Raw genomic sequence first — 24,896 nt, 5'->3', positions numbered from 1 at the left:
TTTGCTGAGTGAAGGGATATAAATATTTAGCATGCTTAAAGCACAAATCAATACTCTGTTAAAGTAAATAGGAAACACTTTCAACATATCCATCTGAATTTCACTTAGGGTCAAAAGTATAACTATTAAAGCACTTTTTTGTTGACAGTACATCTTCCAGTTTCATCTAAATTCGTCACCAATAGCAAACACCATGGGAAACTTTACAGGGATGACAGAAAAACTATCATAGCTTTGGTCAGCATGGAAAATTCCTGCTGGCTTCCCTCAGGTAGGCTTTAGCAGTGGAGTCTAAAAAGCCTGGAGTCTGAGGAATGCTCAAACCAGGTTCTTCCCTACCTGATAGCCAGAAGCTACAGCAACTCACTTTGAATTTGACCCTCATTATTGTAGACTTGACAATAATCATTTCATGGTTATTAGTTAATTTAAATAATAAAGCACATTTTGTATATTACATATGATAGGAAATTTTGTCCATTACTTTTAAAATAGTCCACATATCCAACATATATATCATCTCTCTTTATATATAGTATATATACTATATATATATTGCATATATATACTATATATATGTGTATGTATATATATATACATACATACATACATGTATGTCTATGTTGGGCAACTACATTATTACATTACTCAATCCATTACTCAATCTGCATATGTACTCTGAAGAAGATATACACAGAAAATATGTAATTAAGTACTCTAGATGCTTTAGAATTCATCAGGAGGATTATATGACTTTTTGCTATTTTTAAGTTTAATCTAAGTAAATTGTACATATAATCTGTGTTGACATAAGTTGTTTAAATAAACTGGCTCTACACTTTTTCAAATTCTTATGGGACATTCTTTAAGACATAAATCACAGTAGCCCATGGATAAGAGGCCCTAATTCTACTCCTGATAATATGCCAAATCCATGATCTGACAAGCTATAGTAATGATTGCTTCCGTGAGAGTCAGTGGAGTGGAACAGATGACGAGTGTTAAGGGATGCTGCCAGATGTTCCTTAGCATAACACTAGTGGCTTCCAGCTCATCTCCAAAAATAATTGGAAATACACCCTAATCTATAAACCAGGCTAATAAGGAATGAGCAGCTTCTTAGAGGAGGTTCAGGGAAGTGATGATGTCCAACCTTTAAGCAGGTGAGCCCCTGAACCCTGCTGTCAGAATCAGTACAAAAGTTCCAGAAGGAATGGCTGAGTTCTAAAACTAGATGGGCCTACAGAGTGGGAAGACGGGAGAGAAAACTGATGCTGGTCAGTAAAGGGAAGTAGAATAGTCACAATGTTCCCAGTATCCTGAGAGGCCTCTTAGATGAGTGTGAAGACAGGTGGGCTGGAATGGAGGCTTCAAACACAAGAAACCAATGGGGTGGGGGGCGGGGTTCGGGGTCCTCTTTCAGCTTTTCATGAACAGATGAGGCTTGCTTATATGGAGTCTGGCAGCAGTGCACCTCACAGGTGTCTGCAGGCACTTCTTAAGCTGGTTTAGGAGAAAAATGCCAGGCTCTGGAGATAGTAACTACAAATAGCACACAAGGTCAGGGAAAGACACAGCAAGTTAGACGAATGTTGAGTCTGATCATCACGAAATTTCCCAGAAAGAGCCTCTTAAAATCACCCTGCTCACCTTTTTCACCAGTCCTCCAATTCTGTGAGACTGATGACTTCCTTTTGCTGAGAGAAAAATCCATTTATTTGATTCTATTTTTAACTCTTTCTCTCAACTTCTGGGCTATCTATAGCCAATATTTTTCAGATAGTTTTATAAATGATTCCTTTGAATAAAACTCAATAACCACGACTGAAAATGGTAACAAGATGACATAAATTTTACCTCAGTGATCCACTGATCAACATAGATCCCATGGTCCCTCCCCTTCCCCCTTCCCCCCCCCCCCTGTAATTTTAGATGCAAAGCACTAGGTGCTGGAGAGCCAGTAACCTTTGTGACATAGCAAATCCTGTTAGAGGTGGCTATATCATGAATTTATGCCTAATTCAGTGCTTTATCCCCTGAACATATCTGGGCTTATTATACTGTAACACATTCTTTTTAACTTACTGTTTCCTGTAATGTTAAAGACTTCATAAAAGAACGTTCTTAACAAAGTGTATTTCCCACACATTGTTGGACTTCAAAGGCATGCTTGTCACTTTTTTTTTTTTAACTTTTTTTTTTTTATTGTAAAAATACTATACAGAGGGTTACAGTTACATGAGTGAGGTAATGAGTACACTTCCTCTTGAACATTGTTACCCCCTCCATTGTTTTCCCCCTACCATCCCCTCCCTCGCTCCCTTCCCCAAGGTTCTTTTTTTTTTTTTTTTATTGTGATTAAGTGATTACATAATTTCCGGAAATTCACAGTATTGTGGAATAATGATGCTCATTTAAAGTCACAAGTTCATTCTAACTTTCCTGGAGCAAATTGTCTATCACAGTCTGTAATATATAACGGTGTTCACATGTTATATACCATATATGTGATCAGCAACATGGGGATATTTAGTAGTGGTTCAACCAGATGAGTGGGAGTTCTTTGTTTCTTAAGTCCTGTTAGTTTTGTCATATCACCTAACATTTTGGATTTAGCATCCACTTATCAGGGAGACCATGTGCCGTTTGTCTCTTCGTTCTTGGCTAACCTCGCTCAACATGATTCCTTCTAGCTCCATCCATTTCCCTGCAAATGCCATTATTTTGTCATTTCTAATGGCTGCATAATATTCCATTGTGTATAGATACCACAATTTTTGGATCCATTCATCTGTGGTGGGGCATCTAGGTTGTTTCCATATCCTAGCTATTGTGAACAGTGCTGCAATAAACATGGAGGTGCACGTGTCCTTGTGTATTGGTTCCTGTTGTTCAGGGTAGATGCCTAGAAGTGGTATGACTGGGTCGTAAGGGAGGTCAATCTTTAGCTTTCTAAGGACCCTCCAGACTGCTTTCCAAAGTGGTTGTATAAGTGTACATTCCCACCAGCAGTGTAATAGGGTTCTGCTTGTCACTTTTGAAAACAAAACAAAAATGCAGAACCCATGGGAACCTACACATCTGTGAGGCTTTCTGGCTCAAAACTTGTCAACCACAAGTTCTGGAGGGCAGTATAATTACAGTGTCAAATTACAAAAAATCTTTCAGTGCTCTTATTGATAAGGATACAAATTTAGTAGGAGACAGGAAGCCCAAGAAATTCACATTAAAATTAAGAAGAGATATAAAAATGCAATGAAAATGACTCAATAGGCAACCTGGCTTAGCTACTAATTAATTCTCTAACTTTAGTCAATTCAATTGCCCTCTCAGTGGCCTAAATTCTACATCTGTTAATATTTTTAAGCTGAAACTGTTGAAATGAAATACATTAACAGATTTCTGGAATTAAATGAGGGCTCCAGAATTCTACACAGAATTCTATTCTATTATATATAATATTAGAGTATAATGTACTCCAATGACATCTAAGACATAGATCTAATATCTAAAAATATGCTAATAATCTAATATCTAATGTCAATACTAATAATATACTCCAATAATATCTAAGACATAAGATGGCTTGGGGGCAGAAAAGTATGTAACAATAACAATAGATAACTAGGGAGATCAATAAGCAACCACATGCCACATATCCCTATACATAACTATATGGAAAGTCATGAATAAATATCACACAAATTCAATGAGTTAGCATCATTATTTTCATTACTGTTTTCCAGATGAAGAAAATTGAAGCAAAGAGAGGTTAAGTAAGCCTATTAATGTCACTCACATAGTAAGTAGCAAAGCCATGGCTTGACCTCAGATTGACTCCCATCATGCACATAAACACAATAATGAACTGCCCTTCTGATGATGAAGAAGCCTGCAGGTTTGAATAGCTAATGATGATAAAGATTACGAGACCTTGATGGTCTTTTAAGGATGATAACTTCTAATTACAGTACCCTACCGGGTTGCCTTCTTTAGACTGTAGTAATGTGACATCAGTATTTGCCAAATTGTTCAGGCTAAAAAATCAAGAAATCATTATTGCTTTTCTCTCACCCCACCGTCCATCAGTAGGTTCTTTTAAGTCTACCACCTAATTAAATCCAGAATCCAACCATTTCTTACCCATTCCACCACTTAGTATGTGTTCATCTTTATCCAAATTTTGAGATTTCATCTTCATTGGACACTTGGCTTTTACACTTACCCTTCCAGTCTAATAGTGTGTCCAGAGTAACCATTTAGAAAACACAGACATTCTGTCAGCTATTCTCTCTCCTGCCTTATTTATCTTTTTAGCTCCCTGGGTCCTCCTTACTAAGGCCATGACTATCTCTCCAATGTCATCATTATTCCTTATACTTAACTGATGCCAGTAAATCTGGGGCCATTCTTCAAACATGTAAACTCACCCTCACCTCAAGACCCTATGCACTGACATTTCTTCTTGCCTAAAATGCTCTTCCTAAATCATTTATCAGGTTGACAGTATTTTATCATCCATGTTTGATTAAACTTCCCTTCCACAAAGAGGTGCTTCTGATGACCCTCTCCAAAACAATCCAATGAGTTATTCTTTATCCTCATATATTCATCTTCATTTCTCTTCATAGCACTTGGAATTTCCCCAAATCACACCATAGTTATTTGGCTATAACCTCTATGAGGACAGAGACTATGACATCATATTAATTACTTTACCTTCAGTGCCTGGACATTCCCAGATATAATGGTAAATGCTCAATAAGTATTTAACTAAATGAGCTAGCTACTCCACACACCATTATTATTTGAGGTTAAAACACTTGCAGGAGCGGTGAAGTATATTTAGCTGCCCACCCAGCCATTTTCAAAGTAGACTGGTAAGTTCAGTACCCTTCTATCTTAGGGAAGACCATGTGAATTAGGTGCCCACTGTAGCACTTGACCTCCAATGGACATAGATGCCCTTCCTTGGCATTCCTCCTCATTTCCTACTTCCCTGTGATGGTGTGAGAAGACTTTCAGTGTTTTCTTTTTTCTTCAAGAGTCTCTTATTTCCTCTCATCTCATTATTCACACCTTTTTTTAATGGAGTACGTTTTGTTGATCTGAATAGGCCCTCCTGGAGTCGTTGGACTTCTTTTGTGATGTTCTGTAGCTTTTCCTCCCCTCAAAATAACAGTTATATATTAACTCATTAGCCTTAAACGCTAAGATAATTATTCCAATAAAACTTCAGGCCATACGGGGTTACAGAAATGAAAGTTGCCCTCTGTTTCCTTTGTTCAACATATTTCTAGGAAGTTTCTAGACTGCCCTAAGACTTTCTCAAAAACTAAACTAAACTAAACTAAAAGAGGCAATACAAAGGCTACCTGTGCAGAAGTTCTTTATTCTCTAGGTATTGTCTGATCATCATTATAGTGCTACAATAATGGCTAAGGATTACATTTGTTAGCTCAGATGAAAACTTTGGAATAATTACTGATAGGTTGATTTTTAAAATCCGTTATGCATGTATACATAATATATGGAAAGAAAAGGCTGCTACTTCAAAAGAAACCTGACATTTTGGTTGTTTTCTGTGGGTGTTGTTTTGATTTTGTTGGTCATGAGGCTTGAACTCAGGGCCTGATACTTGTCTCTCAGCAATTTTTCTCAAGGCTAGCACCCTACCACTGTTAGCCACAACTCCACTTGCGGTTTTTGAGTAGTTAATTGGCTACCTGGCGTGATGGAAAATCAAGTAGATAACCTAACACAAAGAACTTGAAAAAGAAGTACTAAAATCAGCAATACTTCAAGAAAGACCCTGGAAGACTCCATTAATATGTTTTATTTTTTATTATTTTATTTTTTATTTTTTGTATATATTTTTATTGTAAAAATACTGTACAGAGGAGTTGCAGTTACATGAGTAAGGAAATGAGTACATTTCCTATCGAGCATTGTTACCCCCTCCTTTGTTTTTCCCTCATCCCTTTCCTCCCAACCTCCCCAATTCTTCTTTCCCCTTCCCAGCCTGCCCCCAAAGTTGTAAAGTTCATTTTCAACAGTTTCTTGTACATCTCATTGTTACAATGAGGGTCAACCTGTATCCTTATTTAAGCATTTTGTTATTTCCCTTCCCCTCCCCAAATTAGAAAAATGTATATACAAAATGCAGGGCACCAGAATCAAATACAGTGAAAGCAGGGGTTATACCATGGGGGAAGAACATACAAAAGAAACAAAAAAATAGATGGTATATTACAAGTACATTAAAAACAACAGCAAGAAAGATGAAACCACTTGTGTCCCTATCTTGGGGTTAATTTCGCTTAGCATCATCTTATATGGTCATATGTACATAGCTTTTGACATTTTCTGCTTGTCCTAAACATATATAAATTATTGCAAGTAGGGGAAACCATGGGACCTATGTTTCTTTGGGCCTGGCTTACTTCACTTAATATAATTTTTCCAAGTCTTTCCATTTCCTAACAAATGGGGTGATGTCATTCTTTCTGATGGAGGCATAGAATTATATGTAGATTATATATATATATTCTTGATCTATCCACCTACTGAGGGGCATCTGGGTTGGTTCCATATCTTAGCTATGTTAAATAATGCTGCAATAAACATAGTTGTGCTGGTAGCTTTAGTGTGGTCTTGTTTGTGATCATTTGGGTAAATGCCCAAAAGTGGGATTGCTGGGTCATAGGGGAGCTCTATGTGGAGTCTTTTGAGGAACCTCCATACTGCTTTCCAAAGTGGTTGAACAAGTTTACACTCCCACCAACACTGCAGTAGATTTCCCTTTGGGCCACACCCCCTCTCTTATCTGTTGTTACTAGATTTCTTGATTCTAGCCATTTTAACTGGGGTGAGGTGGAATCTCAATGTTGTCTTGATTTGCATTTCTTTTATGGCTAGAGAAGTTGAACATTTCTTCATGTGTCTATAGGCCATTCTTATTTCCTCTTCAGAGAAGTTTCTCTTTAAGTCTTTAGCCCACTTATTAATGGGCCAGTTGTTTCTTTGAGGATTTGTTGTTGGGGGATTTAATTTTTTGAGTTCTAAGTATATTTTAGATATGAGACCCTTGTCTGTTGCATAGCTAGTGAACATCTTCTCCCAGTCTGTGGGCTTTCTATTGATCTTGCTAGCTATGAACTTTGCCATGCAGAACCTCTGCAGTTTCATGCAGTCTCATTTGTCCAACCTTTCTTTGATTTGTGGTGTTTATGGACCTTTATTAAGAAAATGTCAGCCTGTGCAAGGAGCCCTATAGTTTCTCCTATTTCTTTCTGTAATGTTTTCAGGGTGTCTGCTTTGACTTTGAGGTCTCTGATCCATTTGGAGTTGATTCTGGTGCAGGGTGATATATAAGGATCTAGCCTTAGTTTTCTATAGGTGTTTAACCAATTTTTCCAGCACCATTTACTGAAGAGACTGTCTTTCTTCCATTCTATTTTTTTTAGCTTCCTTATCGAAGATTAGGTACCTATAGGTCTATGGGTTCATTTCTGGGTCTTCAGTGCTATTCCATCATTCACATGTTTTAAAACCATCAATTCCTAATTTGAACATCTATAGAAATAATAGCTATCTGTTTAAAAGGCAATATAACACTAGTGGGCATAAAAATGAATAAACATTCCACTACAAAATCTATGATTTGACACTCATATGTACAGGGAATAATAAAATTAAAAACTTTGAAACTGGCTGATTTTTTAGTTCATTTATAGGAGTTTGCTTGCAATTTTTAAAGCAATATTAATAGTCATTTCTGTTTGCTCACTTGGAGTGTACATTTTGTTCTCTAGAAATAGTTTTGAAATGTTCCCCCTGCTAACCTTTTCCTGAGATTAGGGCTATCATTTAAAATTCTATTTGGAGCATAAACTATAGCTTCTTTGATTTTCATTAACTTAAAAACCACAAAGTAAAATATAACTGCAATGAACCAAGGAATTAAGGTGAGATATTAATTTAGTAATTCATTCAAAGGACAAGTTAGTTTCTCTTCATTAGCTTCAAAGGTCATAAGATTTTTTTTAATGAAAATACAAACAAATTGAAAGAGGAAGAACTTAACTCTTCAAAATGAACTGGGGGTTTTATTGCATCTACATGTCTCTCCCAGGAGACAAACTAAAGATTGAACCGTTGAAGTGGTGGCAAAGAGTAACATTGCAAATGTTATATCCAAGAAGGCCCCAGTGCTAACCTAGTAGATGACATCTACTAGGTTAGTCTGAGCAGGTAGGCCTCTGAGGATCACTTGTCACAGGCATCAACCACTTAGTTGCTGGTGGTGGAGAAGTCTGGTGGATTGTGAAGGAGAGTGGGGAACAGCCAAAGCAGGGGGAATGAACTACTCATGAAATGAAGATGGAACACACTTTTGGAACTACTCAAAGTGTGTGTGTATGTGAGAGAGCAACAGACAGACAGACAGACAGAGACAGAGAGATAGAGAGAGAGAGACAGAGAGAGAGAGAGTGCTCATGTGTATGTATGTGCACATGCATGCCAGCAATAGGGTTTGATCTTAGGGCCTGGATGCTATCGCTCAGCTTCTTCACTCAAGGTTGGCTTTCTGCCACTTGAGACATATATCCACTTTTAGCTTTTTACTGATAAATTGGAGATAAAAGTCTCACAGACTTGTGCTTAGGGTGGCTACAAACCTTGATCCTCAGATTGCCACCTTCTCAGTAGCTTGTAATCCTAGCAACTCAAGGGGCTGAGATCTGAGGATTTCAGTTGGAAGCCAGCTGGGGCAGGAAAATCCATGAGACTTTTATCTCCAATAAACTACTCAGAAAAAGCCAGAAGTGTTGCTGTGGCTCAAGTGGTAGAAAGCTAGCCTTGATTACACCAGCACCTGGCACAGAGTTTCAAGCAAACCTCTATAGCAAGTAATATGAAAATACTTCACCATTTGCAACATCTAGAAGAGCTATACAATGCTTTCAAATTGAGTATTACCCTGGATGCTGTAATGAGTTTTGAGTGGCTGAAGAAGGAAGGAGGAAAGAAGGAGACAGTGAACAAATTCTCTCAAGGTAATTCTTTCCTTTCCACTTCTCCAATGTCAGTGAGGACTTCCTCATCTCTCAGACTGTAGTTCAGATGTCACTCACAAGGTCAAATTTCCCACACCTGCCACAAACCTCACACCCTACTCTTCTCATCCTCCCCTCACTCACCACAACTGTATAGGTATGCATGTACTGATTTGCTCAGTCTGTTCCTCCTACAAGACTCTAAGCCCTGGCCTTAGGATACAGAGATCACTTGTTTTTGCTCACTCTTTTTTTTCCTAGTAACTAGAAAACATTTGAGTCACAATAAATACTTTTTATTAAACCAGTGATTTAGTTCAATTTTTAAAATCTACATGCTACATAAAGCCAAGTGAGAAAGATGAGTTAATCTGGCTTCATAATCTGTCTATTCACAGTAAGGGGGAAAATTCTGTAAGTAGAGATAATAATTTTAAAAAATCTAGCACTTATTGAATTTCTACTAGATAATAGTCACTCTGTGCTGGTGGCTCATGCTTGTAATCCTAGCTACTGAAGGGGCTAAGATCTGAGGATCACAGTTGGAAGCCAGTGAGAGAAGGAAATCCATGCGTCCCTTATCTCCAATAAACTACTCAGAAAAAGCTAGAAAAAGAAGTGTTGCTGTGGCTCAAGTGGTAGAAAGCTAGCCTTGAGCCCAGGCTGAGTTCAAGCCCAGAACCAGAAAAAAAATCCATACTGCTGTGCTTCAAGTATGTCTCACATATGGAGCCTATGCTGTCTTTAAAAAAAATGTTTTGTACATAATTAATAGGGTTCAACGTGACATTTCCATAGGCATATACATTGTGTACTTTATAAAACCTGTCCCAATTACTCACAACCACTACTCTGCTCTCAAGTCAAAGAGAACATATAGTACTTGTCTTTCTGTTCTGAGCCTGAGCTCTTGACTTCCATCCCTTCTGCTTCTCCTGTTGAATCTGTTTTGCATACACCTCCTCCCTTCATGGTGATGATCTGGTAGATATTCTGCACTCCTGTTCAGAACTGGATTAAGTATGCATAAAAACCAAAGTAGCTCGTTATAAAAAGGGAGATAACAAGAAAATTGCTGCAGACATTTTCTAGTCATCTATCCAATGAGCAGATGGTGTACTTCTGAGAAATATCAAGATATATGAAAGAAAACATTTAGGCAACTGATGTTTATGTGGGTGCTGATTTCTGGCTACAGCAGATGCCTATTGCTTCCTGACATCTGCCATATTCCACTCAAAGTACCAAAAAACATACAGCTAACAAAACTACATACATTGTGGCTTTTCCTGTCATTAAATCACACTAGTTGATCCTATAAAGCATTGTCTACCCAGAAGCTCAAAAATATGATCTTTCAGATACCATAGCACAGTAGAAAGAACAGACTTTGGAAGCAAACAAATTTGAGTTCACAATATTGAGTCTATTACTTACATGCTGAGTAACCTTCAACCAGCTTCTTCTTTTTTTAAAAAAATACAATTACAGGGAATTTAATGGCAAGGATGGGGTGTGGGGAGGGGCAGGGCTCAAACATAAAACAAGCTAGTTCTAAGTATAAGGCAGAAGATGACTTCACTTTTGGATAAAACAAAAACAACTATACATGCTCACACAAACATCTGGAATGTTATGTATCAAAATATCAACACTAGTAGTACTCCTGTCCAGTGATTATTCTTCCATCTTTTCTGTATTTTCTAAAACACACGTTATTTGATATAAATGGTACTGACTACAGACAGTCACTAATGCCTGGAGTTAGGAATCCAAGAAGCCAAGCCAGGTGCTCAGCAGTCAAGGTTTGAAACCCAAGAGGTCTAGGTGGTCAAACCCCGTCCATTCCCTTTTCCACAATTCCTTCCATCCAACTGTTTCCTCCATAATTAACATTCTATGTAATTATACTCAATGAGACGCATTTCCTGACCTCTGTTCATTTGCCAGTGACTACAAAAGCATTTTTGTTTCAGACTGGTTTCAAGAGGTAGTTTTTTCCTCACACAAAAAACACACAGCATCTCTCAATCAATCTAAATGAACACAAAGACACCAATCAGCAGACATCAGTGGCTCACGCCTGTAATGCTAGCTACTCAGGAGGCTCAAAGCCAGCCCAGTGCTTGAGACTCTTTTTTTTTTTTTTTTTTGGTGAAAATACCGTACAGAGGAGTACAATTACATGGGCAAGATAATGAGTACATTTCTTATCAAGCATTGTTGCCCCTGCTCCCCCTCCCACCCCCTCCGCCAAAGTTGTAAAGTTTGTTTTTCCACTTAATGACTTGTACATCTCATTGTTGCAATGGCTCCACCTGTAGCCCTAGTTAAACTATTTGTTTTTTCCCTTCCCCTCCACAAATTATACCATCATCAAATACAGTGAAAGCAGGGGTTATACTGTGGGGGCGGGACATACAAAGCAACAAAGAAATCATCATATAAATATGTTAGAAACAATTGCATGAAAGAAAAAACATTTGAATACTTATCTTGGGGTTTATTTCATCTAACATCACTTTATCTGACCTTTTCTGTTTGTCTCAGACATATACTAGTTGTTGCAAACAAGGGAAACCATGGGACCTATGTTTCTTTGGGCCTGGCTTACTTCACTTAATATAATTCTTGAGACTTATCTCTAATTAGCTACCAGGAAACTGGAAGTGGTGCTGTGGCTCAAGTGGTAGAGTGCTTGCCTTGAGCTGATGAGCTCAGAACAGTGCCTAGGCCCAGAGTTCAAGCCCCATGACCAACAATAAATAAATAAATAAATGCCACTACTTATTGTTAAATATATAAGCATATATAAAAATATCTCTAAGTTCTCCAATGTTACACTGCTACACCTTGATATTGAAGCACAACTGTTATCTCAATTCTGTTTCTTCTACATTATGACTATCAGAGGGACTTTTTTCATGTACTAATGGCACATAACCTTAAATTTTCTTTTTTTAAAAGGTAAAAACTAAGAAAGGCTCATTTCATTTTTTTGGAGTTTATTTCGATATTTTATGTAATCAGAGGCAAATATTATGCCTTTGTATTCCTTCCCTAAGAGTACTCGTTGGTCCTATTGTATGTCTACAATCCTGTGTAATTTGTCATGTTCATTTCACTGTTTTTTAATTAGGAATATAATAGGCAGGCCATAACCCCAGGGTGCATCTTAGGTATTTCCCTAAGGTCTCTGCTCTTTTATGCTAGAGTGCAGGTCTCTGTATTCAGACTGGCCATCGAGGTTCTTAACCTTGCAAAGCAAGGTTTTATCAGTAAAATAATATAGTAATCCCTCCCCTGTTGACTGCCATAAAACTCAAGTAAAACTAAAGCATCAGACAAATCATAGGCAATTAAAAACTACTAGCTTACTATCTAAACCATACCAACATTTGGCATTGATAAAATGAACCTGGATTGTCTGGTGAGAACCAAACAAAAAATTTTAGAATTATAGATTTAAAAGGTAGGAATAAGCTTATGGGCAGAAGAGGTTCAAAGTGCAAAGGGAAATAGTTGACATATATTCTTAGATTGAGATAACATTAAACAAATGGCAGGCTGTTTATCTATTTTTTATTTATTTTTTTTGTCGGTCATGGGGCTTGAACTCTGGGCCTGGGCGCTGTCCCTGCGCTCGTCAGCTCAAGGAGAGCACTCTACCGCTTGAGCCACAGCACCACTTCCGGTTTTCTACTGTTTTATTGGAGGTAAGAGTCTCACAGACTTTACTGCCTGGGCTGGCTTTGAACCGTGATCCTCAGATCTCAGCCTCCTGAGTAGCTAGGATTATAGGCATGAGCCACTGGCCCCCAGCTGCAAGCTCTGTTTAAAACAAGGTAAAAGAAGTTAGAGAAAATAACCAGTAGTGTGAAGAGTGGGCTGATGGGAGAAAAACTGAAAAGGCAGGCTAAGGGGAACAGGCTTCTAATTGCTTCTTTTGTAAAACAGGACTTCAAGTCTTAATTTGGTGCTGTAATTAAGGTTCAGAGCAGAAAGGGAACACATTGAGACAATGGCCAGTGGTAAAAAACCAAAGTGGCAATTAAGACAGGGCTTTTAGTCTGGAAAAGTCTGAAGGGCCCCTTGGAGGTCAACTCTAAAAGAGGACTCCAAAGGAGTTCACAAAGATTTCCTTCACTGGCCCCAGGCTCATGCAGCCAATTATCAAACATCTAGTAACATCCTGAAAAAACAATCAATTCCAAATCTGCTAGATTTAGTTCCTAATTCTGAGATTAACTTCTTAAGGTCTCCAGTTAAGATCATTTTCATCATGGCTTTTGATTACCCTGGGAAAACAAAATTCAGATCACTAAGATAATGCCTCTGCCCAAATCTCTACTTAATTCAGAACACTTCAAACACATATCTCTTTTTTGTTTTGTAACTGACTTATTTTCTATCCATGCAGCCAAGTTTTCTCCTTCATGAGTTAGCATACCACTTTCTAAAGAAATCACCCAATTTTATGCCTTCATCAGAAAGAATGACATTGTTCCTTTGTAAGGAAATGGAAAGACTTGGAAAAAATCATATTAAGTGAAGTAAGCCAGCCCCAAAGAAACACAGGTCTCATGATGTCCCTTATGTGTGTAAGGTCTGCTCTTGGATGGTGAGCAGACTCCACTCTCCTCGCAGCAAAGTCTCCACCCACTACCTGCATTACCTAGGCAACTGGCACACCTGGAAGAGGTCACATCTGCATTCACTGAGGTCACATCCCAATTTGATGTGACCACACCTTTCTCCGCCCATATTCTAGATAAGGCCTACCCCAGGCCCAGACGCCCTCTTTCTCTGCTCTCTCTCTTTCCCAGCTCTCTTTCCCAGGTCTTTCCCAGCCGCATGGAGGGCCAAGATGGCCTAGTGCCAGCCAGAACGATGAATAAACCTACCCCTTACCTGAACACCACATGTGTAGTGCTGTTCTTACTCAGCAACCTCTTTTTAAAAACCTAACAATGTGCAATAATTAGTATAGATCTAGGATAATCTTAGCAGATGAGCAGAATAGCTCAAGAGCTATATACATAAAACCATATAAGATGATGCGAAGTGAAATGAACTCCAAGACATGGACACAAGAGTTTTTCTTTGCTGTTGTTTTTAATGTACTATGTGGATGATTTCTTGTTTCTTTTGTATGTTCTGCCCCTATGGTATATCCCCTGTTGTCACTGCATTTGATTTTGGTGCCCTGGTATTGTATAAACATATATCTGAATTAGTGAGGGGAAGGAAAACAACAGAATGATGAGACAAAGGACAGGGGGGAACCAATGCAACAGCGATATACAGAAGAAAATATGTTGGAAATGATCTGTACAACTTGGGGGGGGAGGGAAAGTAGAAGATAAATGAGGGAAGAGGTAACAAGTTTGATAAGAAATATACTTATTACCTTATGTACTTCTGTACATCACCTTGATAATAAAAAATTGTAAATGTTAAGTAGATTTTTGGTATCATACAGTAAACAAGCTTTAATTATTAAAGAATAATAATGAAAAGTGGGAAGCTAAATAAAAATCACCCTTTAACACAACATCAGTTCATTATGGTTGGCTTTACTATACATACTATAATGTCATTCTCAGTCATTAGGCAGTAATAAACAAGAGTTTTTGCTTTTATTTACTTTTTTATTTTATTTCCACATTCTTTAAAAAAGATGGGATGGGTAAATATTATGCATCAATTTGACTAGGTCATGCCACCAGATACTTTGTATAACACCACCCTAGATGTTGCTGCAAAGGTATATTTTATATTAAATTAATATTTAAATGAATAAAAATTAACCTACAAAATGTGACACTCATCAAATCAGTTGCACACCTTACAAAGTGTGGAGGGGGAGAGCGCGCTCACCTGTGTGTGTGTGTATGTGTGTGTGTGTGTGTGAGAGAGAGAGAGAGACAGACAGACAGACAGACAGGCAGACAGACAGAGAGAGTTACCTTCCATTTCCCAAGGAAGAGGAAATTCTGTCTCTATACTGCATTCAAACTGGAACTTTAACATCAACTTAACATCAGTTCTTCTTGGTTCTCCATCTAGCCAGTCTGCCCTGGAGATTTTGGACTTCTTATATCCCATAATCATGTGAGCCAACTCCTCAAAACAAATATCCTCTTCCCTTTCTATTCCTTCCTTTTTCCTCCCATTCCTTCCCCTCTCCTCTTTCTTCAACCTCCCCTACAAAGTCTTAAAGTGTTATAGTGTAGACCACGGATCAGCAACCTCTTTTTATTTTATCAAAGATCAGATAGTAAATATTTTATAGCCTTTGCAGATCAAAAGATTCCCCAAGCAGCCACGGTAACACATGGCATCCCAAGCCATATGTAAACAAATCAACATGGCTGTGTCACAATAAATCTTATTTAAATTCATATAAATAGACATCTCACAGAAGATTCTTTATCTTTTTTTAACACTTAAAATTTTAAAGACCATTCTTAGCAAGTTTTCCCTAGTAGATCTGATTGAAATATGAATTTTTCTTAAATTGCTAAGTTCAACTTCTAGATAAGTGACATGAAATGCTATATTATTTTTATGCACCTATGAATAACTTTCTAGTAGTCTACTAAATGATTCATTTAACATTACTTAACTTTGGTAATAAGACACCAAAACTGATTTAATATTAGAATTTTTAGCCATCTCTGAAATACTACACTTTTCTAAAGATTTTACATGCTTACATCCTTCAAATTACCTCATGGACTACCATAATTTATGACATCATTATAACCATAATATACTAGATGTTTATTCCCTATCACCTACCATAACTGTAATTAATTTGTTTCAAATCAATTGCTCTGAGACCATGTCTGTTTTTTTATCACAATGACCTAGTTCATAGGATGTCTTACATGCAATAAGTGTGTGTGTACTTGTGGGCTGAATATTGCTTTGAATTATACATTAGTTTCATTTCAGTTTAACATTGTCAGTCCAATTTGTTAGTGGTAGTTTGATTACTCTATTGTTTATAATGATTTACTTTTGGTCAGGTTTTTGGAGCTACAGTTCTGCACTGATCTTTAAGACAAGCCTGAAATTTGGTTCTAATATGAATTAGACTTCTTTGGAATTCATACTCCCATTGTTAAAATAACTATGTAAAATTTTATCTTGGAATTTGAGATGAAAGTAGTTAATGGAATACTTTATTATTATCTCCAAGTTCTTATGTCACAGGAAAATTGTGGAAAGGTTTGAGAACCACCATATTTAGGCCAATGACAGACGCATATCTCCTTTTCTTGACATAATTGGTTTGGGTATAATGGACAATGAACTTCTAGATATTTTCAGGTCCTGTATACTGCAAAGATAGACTTTTGGAGAATGTCTGCTAAGTCTCACCTGTCTGCTTTTGATGTGATGCAACTTTACTTGCTAATTCTAAGGTAAGATAAGAGAAAGTATTAGCTCCTTGTGTGTTTTGCTTGTTCAAAATCAAGCACCCATGAGGTGGTGCAAATCTATGTCTTACAACCCAAGCTTTCTTAGAGACAAGAGAAAGATTTCTCTGACCACTGTTCTGTGTTCAAGAATTGCAGATACCTAATTGGACAATTAACCTCAGTTTTTCTAGAAGTTAATCAAGAAAGATTCAATTCCTGTTACTCTTCTTTTAAACTCACTGAGAAAAGCATTATGGTAATTTAGGTGAAAACAAAATTTAAACAAGGGAAGAGAATGTTAATTACTTTAGGGAAATCTGTAAACTCTGTATCCATTGCCTGTTCAGTGATTATTAGTTCTAATTGCTCTTTAGTGACTATTTATTGTGCACATTATACAAAACTGCTCTTTAGAACAGTTGATTTGGAGATCAGAAAAACTTCTTTAAAAATCTACCAGTAAGAACACCAGATATAGAAAACTCTGAATGCCTTTGTATTATTAAATCCTTTGGAAACAAGTGCACAGTTAGCATTTAGTCTAATGACAGTTCTGTTAAACTTCAACTTGCTAGTCTGATATGTGTTTAAAATTTAATCAGCACTGGGCTCCTGTGGCTCATGCCTATAATCCTAGCTACTCAGGAGACTGAGACCTAAGCCAGCCTGGGCAGTCTATGACTCTTATCTCCAATTAATCTCTAAAAAGCTGGAATCATAGAGCTAGGTCTCAAATGGCAGAGCACTTGCCTTGAGGGGAAAAAGCCCAGGGATGGCTCCTAGGCCCTAAGTTTAAGCTCCAAGTTCAGCAGCACAAATACACAAAAAAATTTTAATCTGCAAGTTTGACCCAAATTGCGTTAAAATAGTGGCAAAATCATTACCAATATTGTAAAAAGTCCTTGAAAAGAGATAATTTTATTGAGTTGTAATGGTTAGTTACTTTAAAATATAAAAACAATAATAAAACTTAAGAAAGTAGTGAGGCAGAGTCCGGGAAGATGGCGGAGGAGAAGCTGGAGTCTAAGTAAGCTCTCGCATAGAAAGCAGTTTTAGAGTTCCAGTGAACAGTCCTAAGTCAGAGAATTACACCAAGTGTGCCATCACAGGACAGAGAGTTTGGCCAGAGAGGGAAACCCAGGCAAGGAGACACTTCTGAGCCCTTGCCAGCAGCCCCGGCGGCAGCTGTGGCGGTGGCGGGCGAGCGCAGCCGCCATACCTGAGCAACAGAGAGTCCGGGATGAAGGAGCCAGACGCAGCAGGCGAGCGGATTCTACTCAACACCAGCAAGAACCGACAAGGAGCAGACACCTTCATCCTGCAGAGACGACCCAGGAACCAAGACTTGGCGTGAGTAGAAGCCTGACCTCCTCACTCCTTCTCAGGGAGCAGAGGAGGGAAGGCCACCCCTCCCCCCCCAGCACCGGTGATCTCCATCTTGGATACCAACAAAGCTCGAGGGAGCTGCCAGCTCCAGCTCAGGCCTTGGAATAAAACCAGTCATTTAGCAGGTAACAAGAACTTAACCGCGGCGTGACCTGCCAGACTCAGCTCCACCCAGGGAAAAGTCACCCAGCTCCGGCGCCAGCCCGAGGAGTGGGTTTCTTCACTGGGTAATCAGAGCCAGAGGCTGCCCCTCCCTCTAGCAGCCTCGACAAGCAATCGAAAATCAGTAAACAGAAACCCTGAGAATGGCTCCAGGCTGGGCTCTGTGAGGTTTTCACAAACCAGCCCTGGAAAAGCTACCAGAACCTAGCCTCATCACTGCATCCCCCTCTTTTGTGATACTCAAAGCAGATCTGTCTCCCAATGAACTAGCCTGGGAGGAGGATCGCCAAATCCTGGGTAAAGCAGAGCATTTTACTGCCTGTCCGAACAAACTGACTTAAGAAACCAACCAAGCCACAGGACCACAAGCAGACCAGAGACTTCAACAAGAGGCTGGTTACGGACACAAGGGAGATACAGGATTTTTCCCACTCCTCCCGAAAAAAAAACAAAATCAAAGAAATTTTTGGGTTTTTTTGTTTTTTGTTTTTTTGTTTTTTTTTCTTTTTTCTCTTCTTCGTCTTCTTTTTTTTTTTTTTTTAGTTTTTATTTTTGGTACCTTATATAAAAAAATTTTTTTTTCTTTTCTAAAACTTTTTTCAATCTTTAATCTTTGCCTTTTTTGATAAAAAAAAAATGTTTTCCAGAAACTTTCTTTTCCTCTTATAATTTTTATTTTGGGGATACGGGAGTGTGCGTTTTTGCTTTCTTTTTTGGTCTTCTTTCTCTTTTTTTTTTTTTAAATTAACTTTTTGTTTTTTGTTTAGCTCTACTGAACTTCTCATCTTTTTCTTCTTCCTTTCTTATCCTTTTCACCTTCTCCTCTCTATACCTATATAATATTTTAAGCATTTTTATTTTTAAGTTTTTCACATTTCCTTTATATCCCTCCCCTTCTCTCAATAAATTCACGTTCTTATCTAAATAGATTGTTATCGATTCTACATAATTTTATTAATTCTTACTTTTCTATTTTTTCTGGTCTCTTTTCTTTCCCCTTCCCTTTCTTTTTTTTTCTCTCTCTCTACTTTCATCCTACCCAACCTATTTCCTGCTTTGAGATTAAGACTTAGTTAACTCCCCCAGAGCCTCCCAACATCAATCTATTCCTATTTTTTTACCCACATCTCTCCCTAACCCTAATAATTTCTGGTCTTCCAAATTCTACTTTGCAGTTCGCAGCCCATTAACGTATAGTTGTTTGATGTTGAATAGATGTATCTGTTGAACTAGATTGTATCTGTAGACTACTGACTGTGCAAATTCAGACTTTTGTTGATGCTTGCCTTAAGATAGTGTTCTAGTACAAAACTGGTGTTATTTTCATCTCAAATGGGCAGAGTAAGCCGGAAAAACACAAGAAAAATGGCAAATCCGGGTATCTCAATTCCCAATCCCGATAATCAGGGGACAGAACAGACAATGAATAATCCAGAGGAGAATTCCCAAATAGCTCTACAAATACTGCTGGCAAACATGAAAAATCAAAAGATTGAAGGCATACAAAGGTCTCTGTATGAGAGTGATAGGGAGAGAGAGGAGGCGTTCCAAAAGTTTATACAGGAATATCATAAGCGTGAGGAAGCTACTCAAAAGCTGATACAGGATTTGCATAAGCAGCTTGAGAATACTCAAAGAGAAAGGCAGGAATGGCATGAACAGGCTGAGAACACTCAAAGAGAACTACAGGAATCCCACAAATGGGAGGAAGCTTATCAAAGAGTAATACAGGAATTGAGAGAGCAGGAAGAGAATACACAAAGATCACTAAAGGCATTCATGGAATCCATTAACAAAGAGCTGAAGGAAGTCAGGGAGACCACAAAGGGAATGCTGAATGGAACCCAACAGAAGGAACAGGAGTCCAAGGAAACCATAACCAATCAACTAAGTGATCTGAGAATAAACACTGAACATCAAATTAAGGAAGTAAAGAAGTTCATACAAGATCTAAAACAAAGCTTCAACAAAGAACTTGAACCCATCAAAGCTGACCAATTAGAAGGAAAAGAGATAAAAAAACAAAGTAGAAAGTCTTGACAGCAGGTTAGACCATGCAGAAGATCGAATCTCAGGGATTGAAGACAGCCTAGATATTATAGAGAAAGAACATACAAACATCCAAGACAAGTCCAAGAAATATTATAGATCCATCCAACACATGGAAGACACCATCAGAAGGCCTAATCTAAGGATAATGGGTGTAGAGAAGCACCTAGAAACAGAAGTCAATGGCCTAGGAAATTTGTTTAACAGGATCCTAGCAGAGAACTTCCCAAACATGCAAAAAGATAGGTCTATTCAGATACAAGAAGCTTTTACAACTCCAAACAGACCAGACCAGAATACGACATCCCACAATCCACACAGGATCAACTCAGACCAAGGAAAAGATCCTTAAAGCTGTCAAGGAGAAAAGGGTAATCACCTATAAAGGGAAACCAATTAGAATCACCTCAGATTTCTCAGCAGAGACAATCAAAGCGAGAAGAGCCTGGAACGATGTATGCCATGCCCTAAAAACAAACAACTATCAACCAAGAATACTGTACCCAGCTAAACTCTCCTTCATAACTGAAGGCCAAATAAAAACCTTCCATAGCAAAGAAAAATTGAAACAATACATCTCCACCAAACCAGCCCTACAAAAGATTCTTAAAGATGTCCTACACATAGAAAACCAACAAGACCGCAATAAAGGCCAAGAAACTGCACCCAAACTGAGAATCCAAGAACCATAGGAAGAACCCAGATTTCGCAACCCCCAAGAAGGTGGATAACAAGTCAGGAACTCCCAAACACCTCTCAGTCCTATCTCTTAATGTTAACGGACTGAACTCTCCAATTAAGCGACATAGACTGTCTAGTTGGATTAAAAAACAAGACCCTTCTATCTGCTGCCTGCAGGAGTCACATCTTGCCCGTAAAAACAAACACATTTTCAATGTTAAAGGCTGGAACAAAATCTACCAAGCAAACGGACCGCATAAACAGGCGGGAGTTGCAATCCTAATATCAGATAAAATAGACTTCAAATTAAAATTCATGAAAAGAGATAAAGAAGGTCGCTACATACTAATTAAAGGATCTCTCCTTCAGGAGGATATTACAATTCTAAATATCTATTCGCCAAACAATGGAGCACCCAAATTTATCAAAGAAACACTACTTTCCCTCAAATCCCATATAGATCCAAAGACATTAATCGTTGGGGATTTTAACACACCACTCTCCCCACTAGATAGATCAACTCGGCAAAAACTCAACAGAGAAACCGCAGATCTAAACAGCTGCATAGATCAACTAGACTTAACAGACATTTACCGAACATTTCACCCAGCAGCATCAGAATACACGTTTTTCTCAGCAGCACATGGAACGCTTTCTAAAATAGACCACATTTTAGGCCACAAAGCAAACTTGTCTAAATTCAGAAACATTGAAGTTATACCTTGCATTCTCTCTGACCACAAGGGAATAAAGTTAGAACTCAACACCAAAAGCCACCAAAGAAAGTCCGGTATCACATGGAGGCTGAACAACACACTGCTGAATCATGAGTGGGTCATGGAAGAGATTAGAAAGGAAATTCAAATGTTCATGCTATTCAACAAAAATGAACACACAAAATACCAGCTCCTCTGGGACACAGCAAAGGCAGTACTCAGAGGCAAGTTTATAGCTCTGAGCTCCTACATCAACAAATTGGAGAGATCTGAAACTAACAATTTAATGACACATCTAAACCTCCTTGAAAAAGAGCAGCAAGATAAACCCCAATCCAGTAGACGGAAAGAAATAATCAAAATTAAATCAGAATTAAATGAATTAGAATCCAAAAAAACTATAGAAAGAATCAACAAAACAAAGAGTTGGTTCTTCGAAAAACTTAACAAAATTGACAGACCCTTAGCAAATCTTATCAGAAAAAGAAGAGAACACACCCAAATTAATAAACTCAGAGATGAGAATGGAAACATCACCACGGAAACAAGCAAGATTCAGAACATTATAAGGGAATACTTCTCAAAACTTTATGCTAATAAGTCTGAGAACTTGACAGAAATGGACCTCTTCCTAGCAAATATTGACATGCCAAAACTAAACCAAGATGAGGTAAACTATCTTAACAGGCCCATATCAAGCACTGAAATAGAAACAGCAATAAGAGACCTCCCAGCTAAGAAAAGTCCAGGACCAGATGGTTTTACAGCGGAATTTTACAAGGCCTTCAAAGCAGAGCTCACACCAATTCTCCTCCAACTCTTCAATGAAATTGAAAGAGAAAGCTCACTACCGAACACATTCTATGAAGCCATCATAACCCTCATCCCAAAACCAGGTAGGGACTCATCAAAGAAAGAGAACTATAGACCCATTTCTTTGATGAACATTGATGCGAAACTTCTCAACAAAATTTTGGCCAATCGACTTCAACAATTCATCCAAAAAATCATACACCACGATCAAACAGGATTCATTTCAGGGATGCAAAGCTGGTTCAATATACGCAAATCAATTAATATTATTCATCACATCAACAGGAGCAAGAATAAGAACCACATGGTTATCTCAATAGACGCAGAAAAAGCATTTGACAAGATCCAACACCCCTTTATGATGAAGGTTTTGGAAAAATTAGGAATCCATGGAACATTCCTCAATACAATAAAGGCTGTATATGACAAACCTACAGCCAGCATTATACTCAATGGTGAAAAACTAAAGCCATTTCCTCTTAACTCAGGAACAAGACAAGGATGCCCACTCTCTCCACTTCTCTTCAATCTAGTATTAGAATGCCTAGCTACAGCAATAAGACAAGATGCAGACATAAAGGGGATCCAAATAGGGAAAGAAGAAATAAAACTCTCCCTCTTTGCAGATGACATGATCTTGTATTTAAAGAATCCCATAGACTCCACTCCCAAATTACTCAAGCTGATTCAAAACTTTGGCAAAGTAGCAGGTTATAAAATTAACCCCCAAAAAACCTACAAAAGATTCTTAAAGATGTCCTACACATAGAAAACCAACAAGACCACAATAAAGGCCAAGAAACTGCACCCAAACTGAGAATCCAAGAACCATAGGAAGAACCCAGATTTCGCAACCCCCAAGAAGGTGGATAACAAGTCAGGAACTCCCAAACACCTCTCAGTCCTTTCTCTTAACGTTAACGGACTGAACTCTCCAATTAAGTGACATAGACTGTCTAGTTGGATTAAAAAACAAGACCCTTCTATCTGCTGCCTTCAGGAGTCACATCTTGCCCGTAAAAACAAACACATTTTCAATGTTAAAGGTTGGAACAAAATCTACCAAGCAAACGGCCCCCATAAACAGGCAGGAGTTGCAATCCTAATAACAGATAAAATAGACTTCAAATTAAAACTCGTGAGAAGAGATAAAGAAGGTCGCTACATACTAATTAAGGGATCTCTCTTTCAGGAGGATATTACAATTCTAAATATCTACTCACCAAACAATGGAGCACCCAAATTTATCCAAGAAACACTACTTTCCCTCAAATCCCATATAGATCCAAAGACATTAATTGTTGGGGATTTTAACACACCATTCTCCCCACTAGGCAGATCAACTCGGCAAAAACTCAACAGAGAAACTACAGATCTAAACAGCTGCATAGATCAACTAGATTTAACAGATATCTACCGAACATTTCACCCAGCAGCATCAGAATACACATTTTTCTCAGCAGCACATGGAACATTTTCTAAAATACACCACATTTTAGGCCACAAAGCAAACTTGTCCAAATTCAGAAACATTGAAGTTATACTTTGCATTTTCTCTGACCACAAGGGAATAAAATTAGAACTCAACACCAAAAGCCACCAAAGAAAGTCCGGTATCACATGGAGGCTGAACAACACACTGCTGAATCATGAGTGGGTCTTGGAAGAGATTAGAAAGGAAATTCAAATGTTCATGCTATTCAACAAAAATGAACACACAAATTACCAGCTCCTCTGGGACACAGCAAAAGCAGTACTCAGAGGCAAGTTTATAGCTCTGAGCTCCTACATCAACAAATTGGAGAGATCTGAAACTAACAATTTAGTGACACATCTAAACCTCCTTGAAAAAGATCAGCAAGATAAACCCCAATCCAGTAGACGGAAAGAAATAATTAAAATCAGAATTAAATGAATTAGAATCCAAAAAAACTATGCAAAGAATCAACAAAACAAAGAGTTGGTTCTTCGAAAAACTTAACAAAATTGACAGACCCTTAGCAAATCTTATCAGAAAAAGAAGAGAACACACCCAAATTAATAAACTCAGAGACGAGAATGGAAACATCACCACGGAAACAACCAAGATTCAAAACATTATAAGGGAATACTTCTCAAAACTTTATGCTAATAAGTTTGAGAACTTGACAGAAATGGACCTTTTCCTAGCAAATATTGACATGCCAAAACTAAACCAAGATGAGTTAAACCAGCTTAACAGGCCCATATCAAGCGTTGAAATAGAAACAGCAATAAGAGACCTTCCAGCTAAGAAAAGTCCAGGACCAGATGGGTTTACAGCGGAATTCTACAAGGCCTTCAAAGCAGAGCTCACACCAATACTCCTCCAACTCTTCAATGAAATTGAAAGAGAAAGTTCACTACCGAACACATTCTATGAAGCCATCATAACCCTCATCCCAAAACCAGGCAGGGACTCATCAAAGAAAGAGAACTATAGACCCATTTCTTTGATGAACATTGATGCAAAACTTCTCAACAAAATATTGGCCAACCGACTTCAACAATTCATCCAAAAAATCATACACCACAATCAAACAGGATTTGTTTCAGGGATGCAAAGCTGGTTTAATATACGC

General features: G+C 38.0%; 1 long non-coding RNA gene across 1 annotated transcript; it reads right to left on the bottom strand.

Annotated features, from left to right (window-relative positions):
* Positions 1-12,198: 12,198 nt before the first annotated feature.
* On the bottom strand, positions 12,199-23,677 carry LOC122099224. Its single transcript, XR_006145880.1, has 3 exons — positions 23,668-23,677; positions 16,449-16,455; positions 12,199-12,294 (listed from the first exon to the last, which is right to left on the bottom strand). It is a non-coding gene; the product is annotated as an uncharacterized LOC122099224 (long non-coding RNA).
* Between the last annotated feature and the right edge of the window lie 1,219 nt (positions 23,678-24,896).

The sequence above is a fragment of the Dipodomys spectabilis genome, unplaced genomic scaffold, assembly GCF_019054845.1.
Source record: "Dipodomys spectabilis isolate Male_0828 unplaced genomic scaffold, ASM1905484v1 ptg000506l, whole genome shotgun sequence".
NCBI lineage: Eukaryota > Metazoa > Chordata > Mammalia > Rodentia > Heteromyidae > Dipodomys > Dipodomys spectabilis.
This window is presented reverse-complemented; position numbering and strand designations above follow the sequence as displayed.